At 43.2% G+C, this 19158-nt stretch overlaps 1 protein-coding gene across 1 annotated transcript in view; it reads right to left on the bottom strand.

Moving 5' to 3' along the window:
• Positions 1-19158, bottom strand: part of GHR (growth hormone receptor) — a 190310-nt gene that overhangs the window by 122840 nt on the left and 48312 nt on the right. The gene's annotated exons all lie outside the window — the stretch shown is intronic.

The following is a 19158-nucleotide window of genomic DNA, read 5'->3' as shown; positions in this document are numbered from 1 at the left end:
GCTAGATGCAACCTACAAATTTCTATGCAAACTCACAATCCAGACATGGCAACAAAACATTTATGCTGTTCGCCCATCAAAAATGGACATTTTCTATGTAATAGAAATTCCTGTCTCATACTTGCAGATACACTACTCTTGAGCACAGAGGATGCAATTAGCTCTCACAGCCTTTAATCTTCCATTAATTTACCTAATTCATTTGTTTTATAGGACTCAAAGTGCTTTACAAACTTTAAAGACATAAACAATATAAATATCACAGCACAATCACCCCAAATGTAAATATATCCATGTCAAACTGACACCCAGTCCCTTCTAGATATCAGACATCAAAAGCTTGCTTCAACACTGAGGAAAAAAGCTCTTGTGAGAAAACACCACACCACCATCACCACCACCACAAAAGCTCTACGGAGCTTTTAGAACAGCCTGGGGGTGAGTAGAATGCCTCAACCCCAACCAAGCTGCAACTTTCAGAGGTGGTGGCAATGCAGAGCACTGGGGGAGCAGATGACAGAAACCTTACCACAAATAGATGATCCTGGCTGTCATTCCAAGAATGCTGATGGTGATGGATGAGGAGGAGGCGGCAAAAACATCTCAGGCCAGCAGCAGGTCTTGTTGCAAATACTCCCCTCCCCCCAAGTGGGGCAACTGGAGTTATGTAGATGAAGCTCGCTATGGGAGCTGGCAATTTGCAGGCCAGCAGATTTGGTATAAGGGTTAAGAGCGGCAGGACTCTAATCTGGAGAACCGGGTTTGATTCCCCACTCCTTCGCTTGAAGCCAGCTGGGTGACCTTGGGTCGGTCACAGCTCTTTCAGAGCTCTCTCAACCCCACCTACTTCACAGGGTGTCTGTTGTGTGGATAATAATGGCACTGACTTGTTAACCGCTCTGAGTGTGGCACTAATCTGTCCTGATAAGTAGTATATAAGCACAAGCTTACTCATATTAAGCTCTGTGTATAAGTAGGGAAGGAAATGTGGCACAGGGTTGTGTAACAATCAAGTATACGTGCAGGCGATCAGGATTTGAATCCAAGCACTATGTCTTCACAGACACACAGAGGGAAAGTTCATTCCTTGAGTGAGGATGAACACTTTGTGATGTAGTGAAGAAGCATTGGAAGAGGCAGGCTATCTGTGCACAGGGCAGGGGCAGATTGGTTATTAAGGCCACCAGGAAAAGTCCAGGTGGGTCAATAGACTGAGGAGCCACCCACCCCTACACACAGGGACCATCCTGGCCCAAACAAGGGGAGGCCCTGGCACTGTGCTGGACAGGGAGGGAGGTGTGTGTCCTGGCTAAACCCTGTGCCAGGCATGTAAGGAAGTGCTCTGGACAGGGAAGGAGGTGCCCAGTCAATACGATGCCATCCTCCATAGAATACAACTGGACCACGGTTTGAATGTTAGAATAGCCAAATAACACCATGCTATAAACTGATGGTTCACAATACAAAGTTTACTTGCAACAGTACTAAATAGTACACGTTGCCGTGAAATTTTTCACAAGCAGGTTGATAAGTTGTACGTTTGCTATGTGCAGGGTGAGTTCTCTTTTGTAAAATATGCCTTCTGTATACATGTATGTAAAGATTCTTCTTCTAGTTTATGTTATTTGTTACATGGCAACTTGTGAAACGCGGCTCTTGAGGAAGGCATTGAAACACACGCTAAAACCGAATGTGCGTAGATCGTGTGTTCATTAACAGAAGTGCTGAAGACTGAAGACTGATGTCGTGGAAAGAATATTTCCTGTGTATTGTGAATGATTTTGGTTTGTGGTTGTATTATCTGCCTGCGTATGTTGTATCAAACTATTTAGTACTGTTGCAAGTCAACTTTGTATTGTGAATTATCAGTTTATAGCTCGGTGTTATTTGGCTATTCTAACCTCCAAGTGGGGCCTGGAGATCTCCTGGAGTAATGACTAATCTTCAGACTACAGAGATCAGTTCCTCTGGAGAAAATAACCAGTTTGGAAGGTGCACTCTATGGTATTATACTCCCCCCTCCCCAGACTTCACCTCCAAATCTCCAGAAATTTCCCAACCCAGAAGTGGCAACCCTATCAGCTGAGCCCTGTCAGGCAAATAAGATGCCCAGCTAAGTCATGTCTGGAGTGGCACTGGCAGGGCAGATTTCTTCCTCCTCTGAAACAGAGCAGGGCAGGGGTTCTCTTCCTGGGCTGTTTTATCCTTCCAGTCCACCCCTGGCAACAGGCCCACAAACATGTATTCTGAATGCACACAAACAATCTCCCTCCACTATTAACAGGGGAAACTTCTTGCAGATTTGGCCTCCAAGAATATGTAACGTTGTGCTGGTGCTCAGCACATGAAGCGCCTTATGCATGTAATGGTGAGAAGGACAGCGCATGCTTGCTTGACCCAACATAGAATAAGAGCACTCCATCTGAAAGCCAAGCTACAAATGACGAATTACACAAGGACGGCATGTGAAGGGAGTCATAATGTTAGCTGGGAAGCTGAGTTTTAACAGAGACCAGAAGGCTTTCTCAATTTCCCTTTTCTACAGAGCCAGGGAGATAGATAGCTGCTCAGAGGGTTTGTTAATTTCCTCTTCAAATCCTAGAACTGGAGGTGAAACTGACAGAGCCTTCCTGAGGCAAAGAGGAAATTAACAAACTCTCTGATCTCCCTGGCTCTGTAGAGAGGGGAAATTGACAAAGCCTTCCAATATCTTAAAACTCAGCTTCCCGGCTAACATTGCGACTCCCTTCACGTGCAGTCCTTCACGTGTAATTCGTCATTTGTAGCTTGGCTCTTGAGTTACGTGAGAATAAAAGTGAGTCTGTCTCACGTCACATTTGTGAGGATGAACATCAGAATGAAACAACTGGCAGCATTATATGGGAACTGACCCTTAGCCGGTAGAAATCCCAGCATGGTCTCCTTAACCTCAGGGAAGCTACTTCGAAGCAGAAACTGTTTTTATGAACGTTTTTGCCAGAGCGCTTCAATTGCCATAAACGTCTCCATCTGTTTTAAGCCAATGTCAATGGCCATGGAAAAATGCAACGTTTCTTTACGTTGGCATGTAAGACAGACAGGGCTTTTGAGAGGGATTTTCTTAAAAACTCCCAGGGCTGACCTGAAGAACAGAGCTCCAGTATTTCTTAAACATATATTTTCTCTGCTGCCTAAAATGTATGTGGAAAAGAAGCATTCATTTCAAGGCACCGTGCAAGCCATTATTTCCATTCCCATTTAAGACTTATTTGCTCTTCTTTAACTAAGCACTGTAAATGACCCCATGGGCAAGTTCAAATGATGTTCTCTGGGCCCAAGTATCATCTCTGGGTTCAGCAGAAACCCTCAGCATGTCCTGTACAATCTCATGGGGAAAAAACCCTTTTATTTTGAAGATGGCATACAAAATAGACCATCCCTGCAATCCTAAACAGAAGTACATCTTTCTGCATCCACCGGGTTGGATCCAGCCAATTTTTTCATTCCACCTCTCTCAACTCCCCTCCATATTAACATTCCCATGCGGAGCCCAAAATCCCCTGCTTAGCCGTCTTTAGTAGGCTTTCAGCAGCAGAAAAGCTAGCTGGATCTAAACCCGCTGACTTCAATGGACTTAGAATGGTGCAACTCTGCTTAGACTCTGCACAAAACCCTAATTCTGAAAATAAACTTTGCTGCACTTTCAATTGTCAAATCATCACAGTTCTACTACTCCCAAAGCATGGATGTTTACTGCCCATTTCAGTAAGAGGTGCTATTTTGCCCCACAATGATCAGCCCTTACTTATCCAAAACATAATATGCAAACCAGCCTGTTGGTTAAAGTCATCCTCATGGGCCCTGCCCTGCCAGACACCCACTGACAGAGATGGATGTACACCAAAGACAGTGCCTTCTCTGTGGCGGCACAAGATTGTAGCATTCCCTCCCAACAGAAGTTCACATGGTGCCAAATCGACACTCTTTCTGGCACCAGGTAAAAATGTTTTTAATTCCTCCAACCCCAAGAATGTTTCACTCTCCTGGTTGCTGAGTGAGTTTAGAAGGATTCACCACTTGTTTGGTTCTTTTAGACAGTTTATCCTTAACAAACTATCTAACCATTGTTCTGATCCAGCAAGGCACCTCTTATGTTATGTTCTTTTGTAAGCTGCCTTAAAGAGAGAGAAAGAGAAACAAAATGCTTAAAATACATTAATTAACGCATGTCCGGGCCATCTACAATGCATTCTTAAGCAGAGTTACCCCCTTTTAAGTCCAATGATTTCACTGGACTTGAAGGGTGTAATTCTACTCTTAGTGCACTGTTAAGTTTCAAGTTAGCAATTTAGCTTAGTATTCTTGCATTTGCATGGACAAAGCTAAACAGAAGTCATTTGTAAGCAGAAATAGTCAGGCAGTTCATGGGTGCTGTAGGACTAAAAATTTCAGATTATGCTCCTCAATTGTATAAATCAGTGTTTCCCAACCAGGGTTCCACAGAACATCTTCAGGGATTCTGTGTAAAATCATGGAATAAATAAATAAATTTTTTGAAATACCATTTAAAAAATCCAAATACCCCCCCCCCCCAATATTGCAGTAATTAAGGTTATATTTAGTTGTATTGTGTCTGTCTTCGTTTTGTATTGTTACAGAGCATTGACAATACAAATGACAATAATTTAGTAACTGAATTGCGTTTTGCACCATCAACCTTTTCTGGCCTGTAAACATTTTCATAGGGAGGAACTCCTCCGGATTTGAAAAATTAATTAATTAATTTTTCTTCCATGGAACAAGTGTTGGGAAACCCTGGTATAAATGCTTTTGTTTTGCGCCATAATGGTCTGTTTTAATTGTCATAGCAAGCAAATAATATGTGTACTTGGTCAAGAGGAAAGTTTGAGCAGACGGGTGGTTTGTTCTGATCATACCCAGGATGAGGAAAAGTTCTACTGAACTCAAAAGCTTGCATACTATTTTGGTAGATAGACTTATACATATTTTGAATGTCACTGAAAGAATCCTTTTTGTTCCCAAGGTTGGTATAAAAGAGATTGAAGAGAGAATTCTGTTTGGATCTTTATGCTGTAATTAGAGCTAACAAAATATAAGCAAGATGGAAAAAAACCTCTTCTTATTTACAAAAAAACGAACATATGCTTCACAAGATGAATATTTACTCGGTCTATTGAGCATTTAACAGTTCCAAGATGTGTTGTTAAATAAGATAATCAACAGCCATTTTCATTCATTTTTTGACTATATTAAAGAAACCCATACTAATCAAAAGCAAATACTCTTCTAAAAAGCAACGCCAGAATTTATAACAGGCCCCCCTCAGTCACATAAATCCTCTATAATACTATTTGATCACTATGTAACAAATCACATAACCCTTGCAGTTTTTGAAATGCAGTTTTATTTATTTATTTATTTTATTATACCTGTATTCCGCTCTCCCTGAAAACCAGGCTCAGAGTGGATCACAGTAGCAGCATAGCAATTAAAACATTTCAGTAAAAAACATCATGGCATTCTTACTGCACAATCCCTCTGTATACAAAGACCCATGGGGCGGGTGGCAAGCTTTCTGATGTTCAGCAGACTGGGGAGGGGGGATCATATTCTCCTCTGGTGGGAGGCCAATTGGGGGAGGGGGGTGCTCGTCTCAACCATCGTATGCCTGGTGGAACATCTCTGTCTTGCAGGCCTGGCAGAAAGATAGAAAATCCCACCAGGTCCAAGTCTCTATGAACAGAGAGTTCCACCAGAGAGTTTCATCTCTTAACTATGCAAGGAAAGTTATGACAATTTACAGAAGAGTAAAATCCTTCTTCTTCATACAATTACCCTGAGTTGCATTGGAGCCCCAGTGGTTACTGTTTACTTTTAAACAACACTAGATCCATCCTGTATAACTCCTTATTAACTCTTATTCAGATTGCCAGAACCACTAGGGCTGTCTAGTAGCCATTAGCTCCCGATTTATTCCTGGTGAGCTGCATTTGTCTTGATGGCTCACACAAGCTGAGTAGACATGCTTTGACTTGAGAGTTGCAGTTTTGCCAAAGAGCTTAGAAGCAGGCATTGCCAGTTGATTAAAGAACTTTTCAGATCTGCTCAATCAGATCTGCTCAGAAGTAAGTCCCATGTTGTTCAGTGGGGCTTACTCACAAGAAAGTACCTTTAGGATCACAGTGTCAGCGGAGCAATCATCTGCCTTGTTTCTCACTAACTGATCGATTCAATTGAAAAGAAATGTAACCTCATTAGAAGTGGCTATTGAGTTATTGAAGGAAGTGTAAGGGTAATTCACAATTCAAATGATGAAATTATTGTGCACTGAGAGAGGAAAATGAAGTCTTTAATATTTTCTTTTTTCATTTGCCATTACCATAACTGAACCCAAACAGCTGTTAATAACTTAATAAATGTTCCTTTAACCTGCAACCACACCTATTTAAATTAATTTGTGCTGATTAATCCTGCAGTCCTATGTAGAATAACTCCATTATAAGCCTACTGGGATTAATGGGTTTAGACTGGAGACACTCTGCAGAGGACTGTACTCTTAAATCAGCAGCTAGCTGGTTTTGTCTACAGATTAAAGCAATTCCATTTTTGCAGCCCTATGTTTCAGCCGTTCAAAACATTTGCCTTAGAGGAGGCCACGACAAGATCAGGGCTAGCGTGAAATACAGCAATACAACATGCAAGATGTACCATGACCTCTCAGAGGAAAACATGCAAATTACCCCATAAACATGCAGTGGAAAAAGCATAACAACAACAACAACGTTCAATGTATATACCGCCCTTCAGGACAACTTAACACCCACTCAGAGTGGTTTACAAAGTATGTCATTATTATCTCCACAACAAAACACCCTGTGAGCAGCTGGAAGGGCAATTTTGAGCAGAAAAAATGGCTGACAGGGAAAGGGTGAAGCATCCCCCCTCCTTCCCACTGCTCTTCTGTTGACTATCACAGCTTCCAAAGACTGCTTCAAAAGAGACTTTTAAAAATTCATTATGTTTTACTGTAATTACTAGCAGTGTGCAGTTGTTGCCTGCACCACTGTCAAGCTTCGCTCTGGATCCTCCAGATAGCTCTTGTAAATAATACTTCCTCTTGTAAATAACCCTTCCTTGAACCCTCCCTCTGAGTAGCCACTGCATGGGCCTGTACATTTTTGGTAGCAGATCTGGCCACGCCAAATGCCCTCCCGGAGGAGATGCGGCAGGCTGCTACACTGCGCTGTCCTGTCTGCTTCCCCCAGGAATTATAAGGCCATTCTTTTTAAGCAGGCATTTGCTAGCTGCTTCAAGAGGCCTTGGAGGATAAATTGTGTAGCATCCCCCCTTCCAATTGTCTGGCTTTTAAAAAAATGTTTGCTGCCTGTGAGCTGTCACGGTCAATAGGAAAGGCAGCATGTAAACATTCTAGTAAGTGAATAAATGTATTCTGATGAAGCACAGAAGTGTCAGAAATTGTGCTGTTGTCACAACCCAGCAGAGGCTTTATTTGCATATATCTGATTTTCATGCAACATTTAATTTCCCCCTTAAAAGCGCTCTGAGGCTCGGTCATCTAAGGAGAGGAGATGAGATAAACCATTACAACCAGAGGCAATGGGAAACTGCCCAGGTTGAGTGTTCCTCAAATATGCCATCCCAAACCACCTGCAGTAAAGGGGTGGTGTCCCCCCCCATTATTCTCAATTTGTCTATGAGACTGAACAGAATGGGGAGCTGCTATTTGGAGAAAAATAAGTCAAAAGGGAGGGGGACCCCTCTGGGTGCACCTTGAATAGGCCTTTGGATCCCAGCTAATGCTTATGGGATGGGGGGATATCTTGAACTGATAATCCAGCCAAGCCTTTAAAAGGTCCCTGCTTTTTTAAAGCACCATTTCAGCTGTCTGAAAACAGAAGCAAGTTAAATTGTTTTCATGTAAAATAATAAACCAGGCAGCGCCAGGAAAAACAAAGCAGAACGAAATATCTTGGGAGAAGGCAGAGCCAAGTTAGATTTCCAAATGTGCAAACATGCTCTGGGCAAAGGCCATAACACGATCACAGAGGAGGAAACTCGGAGCTTTTACATTTGACATCCTAACCCAAACGTCCACATTATTCCCGAACATTTTCTTTAGGAAGTGATGGGTAATAGGTCATCATACACAATGGACTTTCACTGAAAGCTTAGATTACGCTCCTGGTACGTTTGGCAGAGTGCATTTAGCTTTTGTAGTGTGGTTTTGAGTGATCAACGGCAGTGGTTACTCATGCAGGAATTCATCTGTGGACTTCTGTCCGCAACCGCTGGCGAACCCCACAGGAGGAGGATCTGGCACCCTTTCTAGATGGCATCAGGAAGAGGAGGCTCCATGGAGCTGCTCCTTCAGCATTGTGCAGGAGCATGGTTGATTAGTGGATATTGGCAACACCGGGCGCAGGCCAATGACGTCATCACCTACCCTGGGTGCCGCTATCACTCCAGGAGCTGTTTGCCTTCATGGTGCTGAAGAAGCAGCCCATTGGATTCTCCTTCCCTATTCGGGGGTGCTCTCCTCTGGAAGCCGATAGTTTGCCAGAGAACCACTGCATGGACCACAACGGGTCAAAACACTTCTTATTCACCACTTCTGTCTATAAGTTAGGCCAGCATTGTTATCTCTATATTATGAAGAACCTTGGAAAAGGATGAAGTGAAACTCTACTGGCTGACTGGTGTTTGCCCAAGGCCCACATAAAGTGGATTTGGGGTGCTTACTTTTAGGTCTTTCCTTACCAGTCTCCAGAACTTGAGTCCTTGCTATTTTGAAGGATGTTCGGGGGCTACTGGGTAAAATTGTGTTTTCATTCTTTCCTCTAATTTCTTAATTGATCTGCTGTTCCCTAGTGAACGGACTCCTTGCGACCATCAAAACGCAGTCCACCAGCCAAGAGATTGACAGCCTTCCTTTTATTTTTTAAACTGACCTTGGAAGCAAATTGAAAGGGTTAGTGAGCCCTGGTGGACACTCACACATAGCAGCACTGAGACTGCTCAAGCCTTCTGCAGCAGAATGCCACAGCCAAAGCCCAGGCTGGGCAGAAGAGTATATGCCTGGCAACTCAAAGCTTCCTATACTCCAGTTTTCATCCAGGAGCAGAGCACAACGCTGGAGATTCTACTTTGGCTTCGGGAAATGGCAGGGCTATCTGTTCCCAATATAACCCCTCATTTGGGCTCTGCTGTTTCAACGTCTCCTACAACCTGCCTTGGGGAAGGGGTCAGCCTGGGTAACTCCCCAGCACAAGGGTTTCAGTTCTGCAGGCCCTGCTCGAGCTCTTGATCTTGAATTGTTGGACGGCTCCAATATGCCTTGATCTTGGCTGCCTGTCTGAGAGTCTCTCTACACGAGACATCTGACACGTGAAGAACACGTCAGGAGATGCAATGGTAGCCAGGAAGGGTAGTTTAAAAAGGTAGAGCCGCTGGCAGGGCAAAGGCTTTGCTATACACTGGAGCTGTGTGAAAGGGCTGTGAAATGCCAGAAGGGAAACTTCAGCCCATTATAACCTCTTCAGATCCAAGCCTGGCTCTGGAAGGTAGCTCCAGCTCATTTCCATTCCTTGCTGCGCTCTGGTTGCGATCCCACACAGAGCTTTCGAGGAGGCGAAGATGAAATTAACAATCCCTCTGAGGAACGATCTCTGCAGGCTCTGTCTTTTAAAACTACGCTTCCCAGCGAACATGGCGTCTCCCTACACTTGATGACCATACACCAAGACTTCTCATGTAGAGAGACTCTGAGTCCCCATACCTACATCCCTTGCTTGCCAGGTGCAGAATAGGACATCTCTAGTGCTGCATAACTTTGCCTTGTCACCGTTTGACAAGAGAGGCAGGAGGTGTGCAACATACATACTAACAGTCAGTCCTTCCAGAAAGCAACAACAGAACAGCAGCTCTATAGGGGCTCATGACCCAGAAAGTGGAGCTCCGTGAGCCTCCTGCAGGTCCCAAGCCATGGGTTGAAGACCACCATCCTAGATCATGCCCTGGAATCTTGTGCGACACCACAGGCTTCCGCAACAGCTGTGAGAATTCTACAGCAAGGAAGTCAACGTAGTCAGAGCTTCTCTAAGACGGGGAAATGTAATAGTCACACAGCTGAGATAGGCTGGGTTTTCCCAAGTGCTTTACACTACAACTAAGTTTCGAACAAAGTTCTGACGACATCATCCAGCTCTATGCCTAGACAAGAGCTTAACTCATTCTGTTACAGCAAGTTTACAGGGAAAAAACAGCTATTCCAAGGCCTTCTCAGCTGAACTCTGTCATGTAGCTAGAGACTTTACTGTCTTTCTCAGATTGTGATGATGTTCTAACACCTCATTCACTAGCTGGGACAATACATACCTCTGTTGCACATCTGTCTTTTTAAATTGCACTGCCTCCACTCTAGGCGTCTGCTCTTGAACATATTGATTGAGACCATTAATGTCATTTTTCTCCCCCAGCTCCTACACTTACCCCTCAATCAGTCGTGTTTTCGCTCTGCCTTGCAGCCTTGTAATGTGTTTTCAAGCCATTGACTGTGGGAGTTAATAAGATTGTCAGCCACAGAGTAGAAAACAAATGAGATGTGCCTTGTTTCTTTTTTCTTTTCTTTTTTGCTACAAGAGAAAATGTTGCTTTCAGTCATTTAGGGCTGAGTTTTTAAAAGGTCAATGCAACATCTCAGCTTGCCGCTCTCTTTGCAACTCATCTCACTAAGTTTTCATGGTTGTTTCAACGGAGTAGTTTCCAACCAGTTCTATACCTGAACTTTTAGGGAGCAATCCTAAGCAGGTCGACTCAGAAGTAAGTTCCATCTTATTCAATGGGGCTTACTCCCAGGAAAGCGACCTTAGGATTGCACCCTTAGTCTCCCAATAAAGAAATCCTTCTTTGCAAACTCACAGCCACCGTTGTTGTGCCGCTTTCTAAATTATTTGTCATGTGGAATATTAGAGTTTGAAGGTTTCTCCAAGGTACTTGCACCAATGTATCTCATTCACATCCTGAGCATTTGGTTTGATGGACAGACTTCAGATGAAATGACACATGATGTGGGATATTCATGATCAGATCTCCCAAGGGCATCCTTTATTGTTAAGGACTAATAATAATAACATTTGATTTATATACCACCCTTCAGGACAACGCTGTTTATGAAGTGTGTTATTATTATCCTTACAACAATCACCGTATTCTGCTGTGTTCCCTAACAGTTGTATTATTTAATTTCTTTCTTTTAGTATTTAAATTCCTGCAATTCAAATTTCTGCCATCCATACCATATTGCATTATTATTGAATGCCCAAGCCATTGATTATATTGACTCACAGTGTAATCTGCTTTGAGTCTCAGGACATTCCATCAAAGACTTAAAGGTCACTGTAGTTCAATAGAAACCTTTCAAAAACAAAATCCAACGGGAAGCTGCTGAATTGGAATTCATATGTAAATTTGACTCTGTCAAGCTGGGACTGAATAGGGACTATGAATGGTTATCTCATTATCAGAGGTAACTGATTTCCTCAACAGAAGCAAACTGATCTCCATACCAGAAGGAGCTGTTTGCATCTCCATATCAGAAGGAGCTGTTTGCATCTACTAAGCCCTCCTCTCTCCTCCTCTATATCTGACCAGTTTCTTTTTGCCCTCCATGCATCTGACGAAGAGAACTGTGATTCTCGAAAGCTTATGCTACAATAAAATTGGTTAGTCTTAAAGGTGCTACTGGACTCTTTTTGATTTTGCTACTACAGACTAACACGGCTAACTCCTCTGGATCAGTGAAAATGGCAGACTGTAAATAATCTAAACAACAAAAACAACAACAAAAACCTTGTGCTTATATACCGCTCTTCAGGACAGATTAGTGCCACATTCAGAGTGGTTAACAAGTCAGTGTCATTATTATCCCCACCCTGTGAGGTAGGTGGAGATGAGAGAGATCCGAGAGAGCTGCGAGTGACCCAAAGTCACCTAGCTGGTTTCAAGCAGAAGAGTAGGGAATCAAACCCAGTTCTCCAGATTAGAGTTTTGCCACTCTTAACCACTACACCAAACTGGCTCTAATAGCAGTCCTATCAGCTGGCATGTTCCATAAACAATACTATAAGGCATAGATTGCAGAAATTTGAAAAGAAGAAGAAATCTGAAACAAAGATTGTCGAATGTCAAAATGAAATATAAGCAATTTCACATGACATAATAAACAACAGTAACAGACAGCACACAGAAGTGTAGTCTACACTCCCTATCCCTTCATTGATGCATCTCTTTGAACTGTTTCCTTACAGCATAGCCCTATTACCTGTGTAAGAATGCTCTCCTGAATAATTTGATTCTGCACAGTTGTGGAAAGTCAGGAGAGCAGGAGTATTCCTGACCGCTTAAGATAGGCCATTTGATAAGGTGGGGGCCTGCACTGAGAATGCACATGTCCAGGCAGCTGTTGATTTTTCCCATATGCAGGGGGGCACCTGCAGAAGGCCCCTGTTCAGATGAATGAAGCTGCTGCGGCAGAGCATAGGGAGAGAAGTGTTTCCATAGATATGAAGAGCCTTAATTGTTTTGCGGTTCTCCTGGAGATAGCCAACAATTCACACCTCATTAATAAAGTATAAATTATCCTAGAAGGGGAGGTGAAACTGACAGAACCTTTGCAGGCAAAGAGGAAATTAACAAACTCTCTGAGCAGCCATCTCCCTGGCTCTGTAGAGAGGGGAAATTGACAAAGCCTTCTGATCCCTTTTAAAACTCAGCTTCCTGGCGAACATTGCAACTCCCTTCACGTGCTCCTCCTTGTGTAATTCGTCTCTTGTAGCTTGGCTCTCAGAAGGTTACATCTGTACTGGACTATCGGCTACCTGGATTATCCTTCCTCCATTGAGATCTGAGTAACTGCTTTCCCACTTCCAGTCCCCTTGTATCATGGCGATAATGATAGAATATCTGCCGCTTGAACACTTGAAGAAACAAAATTAATCTAAGAGTGTCAGGCAGCAGCTTCTGCCCAAAAGAAGCAAGGTGGTTTAGAAGAGGGAAGCAGAATCAAAACCTCTCATGTTTAATCTTAAAATCTGTTAGCATGAAGTTACTGTAGGAGTGTGATTCAAACTGATCTAAGATATGAAATGCCTGGGGTTCGTATTATTGGTTTATCTTCATCATTGGCAGGGAGGGGGAGGGAGTCGATGTGACTTCTGAATTAAGATGGAGATGCTGAAATATTCTCTTAGAGATTTGAAAGAGCACGCCTTGCTGCGTTAGACCGACAGGGTCATTTACTTACTCCATCATTTTGTTTTCAGCAATGATCAGCCAAACAGATCTCCTAAGGAAGTTAACAAGCCAGGCGTGATCATGATCACTGTCCTTGTATTACATTTTCCCTACAACTGGTACACAAGTAAAAGAATCTTCTGGTCTTGACAGGTAGGTTTTGAATCTGTGTATTATTATTACAGCCAGTTTGATGTAGTGGTTAAGAGCATCAGGACTCTAAGGTGGAGAACCAGGTATGATTCCTCACTCCTCCGCCTGAAACCAGCTGGGTGATCTTCAGTCAGGCACAGCTCTCTTGGAGCTCTCTCAGCTCCACCTACCTCACAGGGTGTCTGTTGTGGAGATAATAATGACATTGACTTGTTAACCACTCTGAGCGTGGCACTAATCTGTCCTGAAGAGCGGTATATAAGCACAAGGTTGTTTTTGTTGTTGTTGTTTGGATTGTTTAGTCTGCCATTCTCACTGAGACTCAAGGCAGATTATACAATGTGAGTCAAAACAATCAATGGCTTGGGCATTCAATAAAAATGCAATATGGTATGGATTACAGAAATATGGACTCCAGGAATTTAGATTGCAGAAATTTAAATACAAACAGAAATCCAGTACAGAGCTGAAACAAAGCATAAGGTGAAAAAATGCTGAAACAATCCTCTAAAATTACATTAGAATATGGACACAATGAATGAATATCAAGATTGGAATTAATATTGTGACATACTCAGTGTCTACCCTTTAATTTCAGTGTCTTGACAGACACATGTTCCCATGAGCTATCCCTGGGTTTCTTAATCCTGCTAAAACCCTGAATGAAAACAAATTCTCTCTCAAATTCAAATAATTCCTTGTGCATTTGCAATTGCAGACTCAGGCTGGAGTTAGGGTTGTAATGCTGAACACAAATGAGCCAGAGTTGTTCTGTTTGTTGTAAACTGTGTGACAGATACTGTCCAACAGTTGCCCATAACATTCAAAGGGTAATCCATAATGCAACGATTCATTTACCAGAAAGAAGAATTGTATTTTCCCAGAAAAACTGTACACATATTGCTGTGTGAACTTGGTAACTATCCCAATCTTTCATGGAGAAAGAAAAAATACAACGGGTAGGGAACACAGCAGAATGCCACCTCACATAAGATGCCATGATAGCCACAACAGTGCGACCCGTAACTGTGCGGGTATGAAGAACTGCTGCATCAACCACGATTACTTTTGTACTAACCCAATGCCAACGGACTACCAAAGTGACAAAGGCCCTCTTTGGCTTTGCATATCCATTCAGGTTCCTGAACAGCGCCTCAAAAAAGGATGCAAATTTCCATCGCTTAACGCTCTTGGGACATTCCCAATGACCTCTCTCACAAATCCAGACTTATAGGATGTTTGAGGTGTTTAGCTTATGATAGCCCAGGAGGGCCATTAATCTGATCTTGGAAGGAAACTGACAGGAAGAGGCTTTTCCTTCGAGAAACAGAACAATAATGCTTCATAATTAAATTGCTACTTAAGCCCTTCTCCCTTCCCAAAAGCCCTTCGGATTTTAATTACTGTCATTTTATGCTTGGATATCTGTTGCTACAGGCCTTGTTCTCCCTAGCAGTGCTAATCAATTACGACAAATGGTCACTTGGAAATACAAGAGAGACATTTCCTCTCCCCCTCATCTACTTTCCAGCCTCTCTTAATTCAACATGACAGCAATATCAATACCAAGATTGTTACTGGTAGAGGATACCTTCATGGGCCACTTGTCGGAGCTCAGAGGTGCTGGCTGGGGTACAGATAAGTTAACAAAAACCCTTAACTGTGCAAAGTTCCATGTGCTCAGGGACTGCCATTTTTATTTTATGCTACGATTCCTCCGAATTTGGCAGAAACCCCCAGTACAGTCTCAGACAACCTTCTGTGGGCAGAATGGCAGAAGGGGGCCGTTCCGCTGACCGTATTTCCAGATGAGAGCTACTTTACAAAATGGATAGATGGGAAATATCCAGAACAGACATGTTTTTGGGCAACCATCTGCCTACTAGTTCTGAAGAAGCTGCTGCTATCGTCCCCATCTCCAAAGAAGCAATAACGCATATGCGACAAGATTTTAATGTTTTTTAGAAAACTGTGCCAGTTTATATCTTCCTCCCCTGTCGTTTTCCAGATTATAAGTGGCTTTTCCCAGCCAAGTAGGGAAAAAGAGAGAGAGATTCAAATCTTTTTACTTTACTAGAGCTAAAAGTCACCACCACAGAGAAGGGGCATTTTCAACAGGCACAAAAATGTTCTCAAGCCTTGTTTCTCACTCCAGATTGGCCTTCAGTGACTCCTTTTTAGACAGAAATCACTCATCTGGAGTTTCAGTAACCAAATTGCAATTTAAGGTGTAGTTTATTCTCAGCATGGGGTTGCCTTAGCAAAAGCGGGGGACTAAAAGCTTAACTTATTGAATTTCTACCAATCACACAGCTGTTCAAGGAATTAGAATCCTGCAATGGAAAAGGTAAAAAGCCATTTGCCTTAGGTTTCATGCTAACTTTATATAAGATCAGCTTCTTCTGTTCGAAGAGGCAGTGGAGACTTTCAATATTTTTGCAAGGGTAGCCCCCCAAGGACACTTCTTCTTAGGCAGCTATTAAAACAAACAACTCCACACTGTCAATGTTTCTCAGCTGCCTTCAAACAGTCGAGTTTTTTCTTTCAAATCAAAGCTGTGTCAGCTTCCAGCCAGGTGGGGTGGTATAGCCCTAGCCAGTCTATATTAGCTATCAGTCACTTGCCCAGAGAATAGTCTGCAGGCAGCCAGGTAGCAGTTTTGTTCCAGCTGTGGAGGTTTATCTCTATCGGCTACCTGGATGGGAGACTGCTCAAGATTCCTGAGGTAAGCCACTCTGATCATTTCTGGAATGGCAGGGGATAATAAGGACCAGAGTGGTGCAGAGATAAATATCAGACCAGGATCTGGGAGACCCAGGGGTGATCCATATCTCTGTCAATGGAAACTCACCGGGTTTACTTAGGTTACTTGTTCTCTCTCAAACTAACCTCTCAAAGAATTGTTGTGAGGCTGAAATGTAGAAGGGGAGAATGATAGTGTAAACTGCTTTTAGGTTCCCACTGAGGAAAAAAGTGAAGTATAACTGTCTAAATAAATGTTTGAATAAATAAACAAAACCCTAATGCCAAAGCTGAGATGAGACTTCGAATAGCAGGACAGCTATTCTTCTCGAGAAGCTAATGTAGGATTATAGACTAACTGAGGGATTCTCACTACAAAATCACTCCTTTATTCATTCTCTTGTATACTCATCAGTGACTACTTTTTACCAGATTTCTATTTCTTGTTTGCCTGCTCTTGATGCTGTGATCTCAGCAAGACTTTTCCCATGGGAAAAAGCTGTACCACAAAACGTGAGAATCAGGGGCTTTGATTACACACAGTTCAAAGCATTTGTACCGCAACAAGTAAGATGCAGCTAAAAGGAAAAAGGACTAGGAAAAAAGAAGCACGGTTATAATCTACAGGTGACAAAGGGGGACACATGGCAGGTAGAGAAAAACAGCACCGTTCAACTGCAGGAGCAGCCAAGGAAGATCACGAAACAAGATTTACAGAGAGTGACTGGAAAGAGGAGGGGATGAAAAGGTGAAAACAAGTATTAACACTGACAGTATTTATATAAGCAGGTTGCCAATTTTTACTGGCCTTGTTTCCATACACATAACAAAAGCATAGCATGCAGAAATGTAGCAGATAAAGCTGCCCCTAGAGTGGAGATACAGCGATGAGAGAAAAGATTCATTTGCTTAACTTTCATATCTTAGGAACAAAACACAGATAATGAAGTTATTCCATTGGTATGGTTTTTTAACTGGTGAACTACAGGAACACCCAGCCCTAATTCAGATCAAGGTTGTATGTGGATGACCAACAGGAGAGGTATAACATTTCTACACACTGAATGGTTTGCTTACTGAAACTACCACCAGCCCAGCTGTTGGTAGCACTTTAAAGGAGAGGGGGGGGAGACAGGACCTTTGCAAACCTGTTTCCCCCCCTCCCTTAAAAGTGTTAATAGTAGTATGTGTGTGGCGCTGTTTTGATTTCCAAAATCATGCAGAAGTTGAAGGGTTAAGCTCCCTCTGCCCTCCTTATGTTGCCCTGGTCTGAATTGCAGAGGCACACACTTGTAATTTACATTTTAAAGAGGAATAGAGATCTTTGTCACATCTGTCTGACCCTTAACCACAAGGAACTCAAAACAGAATGTTCAGTCATGGTTCAAATCACGATTGCAAGTTCTGGTTTGGAGCTAATTGTGGTCAATGAGAATATCAGTACTCATTTAATGTTGCAATTAGTTCCAAACAAATCAAGGACAAACAATTTGCATAAGAAAGAGAAAATGTGCATGGGAGAGCATGTAAATCCACAGAACTTTCTTAATTAAATCTGGTTAGGCAACTGAGAAGGTAACATCTGTACTGGACCTTGGCACACTAAGATGCTTCTGTTTTTACAGTCCCCTAGGTGAGTCCGGGGTTTTCCCCAGACTACAGAGATCAGTTTCCCTGGAGGAAACGGCAGCTTTGGAGAGCATATTCAACAGTTTCACATTCCCACTGAGCTTCAGGTCCCCCAATGGGGGAGTCCTCCGCTCCCACCTTCTGCCCCCCGCCTGCACTCACCTGGCTGGTAGAAGGGAAGGGTGGGGGAACAGGCCTCCAGGGTGTGCTCCCGAGGCAATGTGACATCACTTCCCGGATGTGACATCATCAGACTGCACCGGGAACACTACCCGCACTTTGCACTGGATCGATTTGGGCCCCAGACAGGCCTGTTTGGGACTCAAATTGGCCCAATGCAAAGCATGAGCACATTCCTGGGCCTGTGTGATGATGTCACTTCCTGGAAGTAGCAAGCCTGTTAGCGCATGCACGCAAAGAGTAAGATCAGTGTCCGGTCCCCCCCACCCTTGCTGGGAGGGTAAGAGGACCTGGCAACCCTACAAGGACCTCAGGACTTCAAATATGCTTCCCCCTCTTCTGTTTTATCCTCACAACAACAACCCTCTGAGGTAGGTTAGGCTGAAGGAGACTAATTGGACCAAGGTTGGCCAGTGAGCTTAATGGCTCAGTGGAGATTTGAACCTGAATCTCCCCAGTCTTAGTCCAGCAGCCTAACCACTACGCCACACAGGCTGAAATTTGCCAGCTTTCAGCAGATGACGGTCTTAAGGGTTATTAACAGCTTTGTCTTCAAAAAAATTGTCCAAATACAATGTTGGAGGCAACATGAAGGCAGACAGAACAGGTGAGAAAATCAGCGCCTGTTATATGAATGCCCACAGCAGGAAAGTCACTCGCAATTTATTCTAACTTGCAGTCGATGCGAAAGAAAACAGCCAACGGTAACAAAACACCATTAGGGGTTTCTTCACCTTCTGCCTCATGTCAGCTTGTTATATTGGCATACTGGATACAGTTTCAAACTACTAAATATTAATTGGCTGATAAGTCTCCATTCCCAAATTGTCACAGGATCCTCAACCTGACAGACTATTCGAAGTGGAACAACAGGCTTTGGCTTCTGAAATGAGATTCAATAGATAATTATGGAAAGACTAGCAACGATGCCCGTTGTGTGAAAAATACAACGGGCTCTAAAAAAACTGATTCAGCAGGCCCCCTCCTGGCAGCAAGTGGGCAATTCGCAGTGGCTTTGAGGCCAGAGTGGGAGGGCACTGAGGGGAGGCGCGAGGAGGAGTGCTTAGGCTGTCAATAAGGCAGGCCCCCTCCCAGTGGCAAGTCGGCGCTTTGCAGCGGCCTCAAGGCCAGAATCATTGGCAA

This window comes from Eublepharis macularius, chromosome 8, assembly GCF_028583425.1.
Source record: "Eublepharis macularius isolate TG4126 chromosome 8, MPM_Emac_v1.0, whole genome shotgun sequence".
In the NCBI taxonomy this organism is placed as follows: domain Eukaryota; kingdom Metazoa; phylum Chordata; class Lepidosauria; order Squamata; family Eublepharidae; genus Eublepharis; species Eublepharis macularius.
Note: the sequence above shows the minus strand (reverse complement) of the source record. Positions and strands in the feature narration are given on the sequence as shown.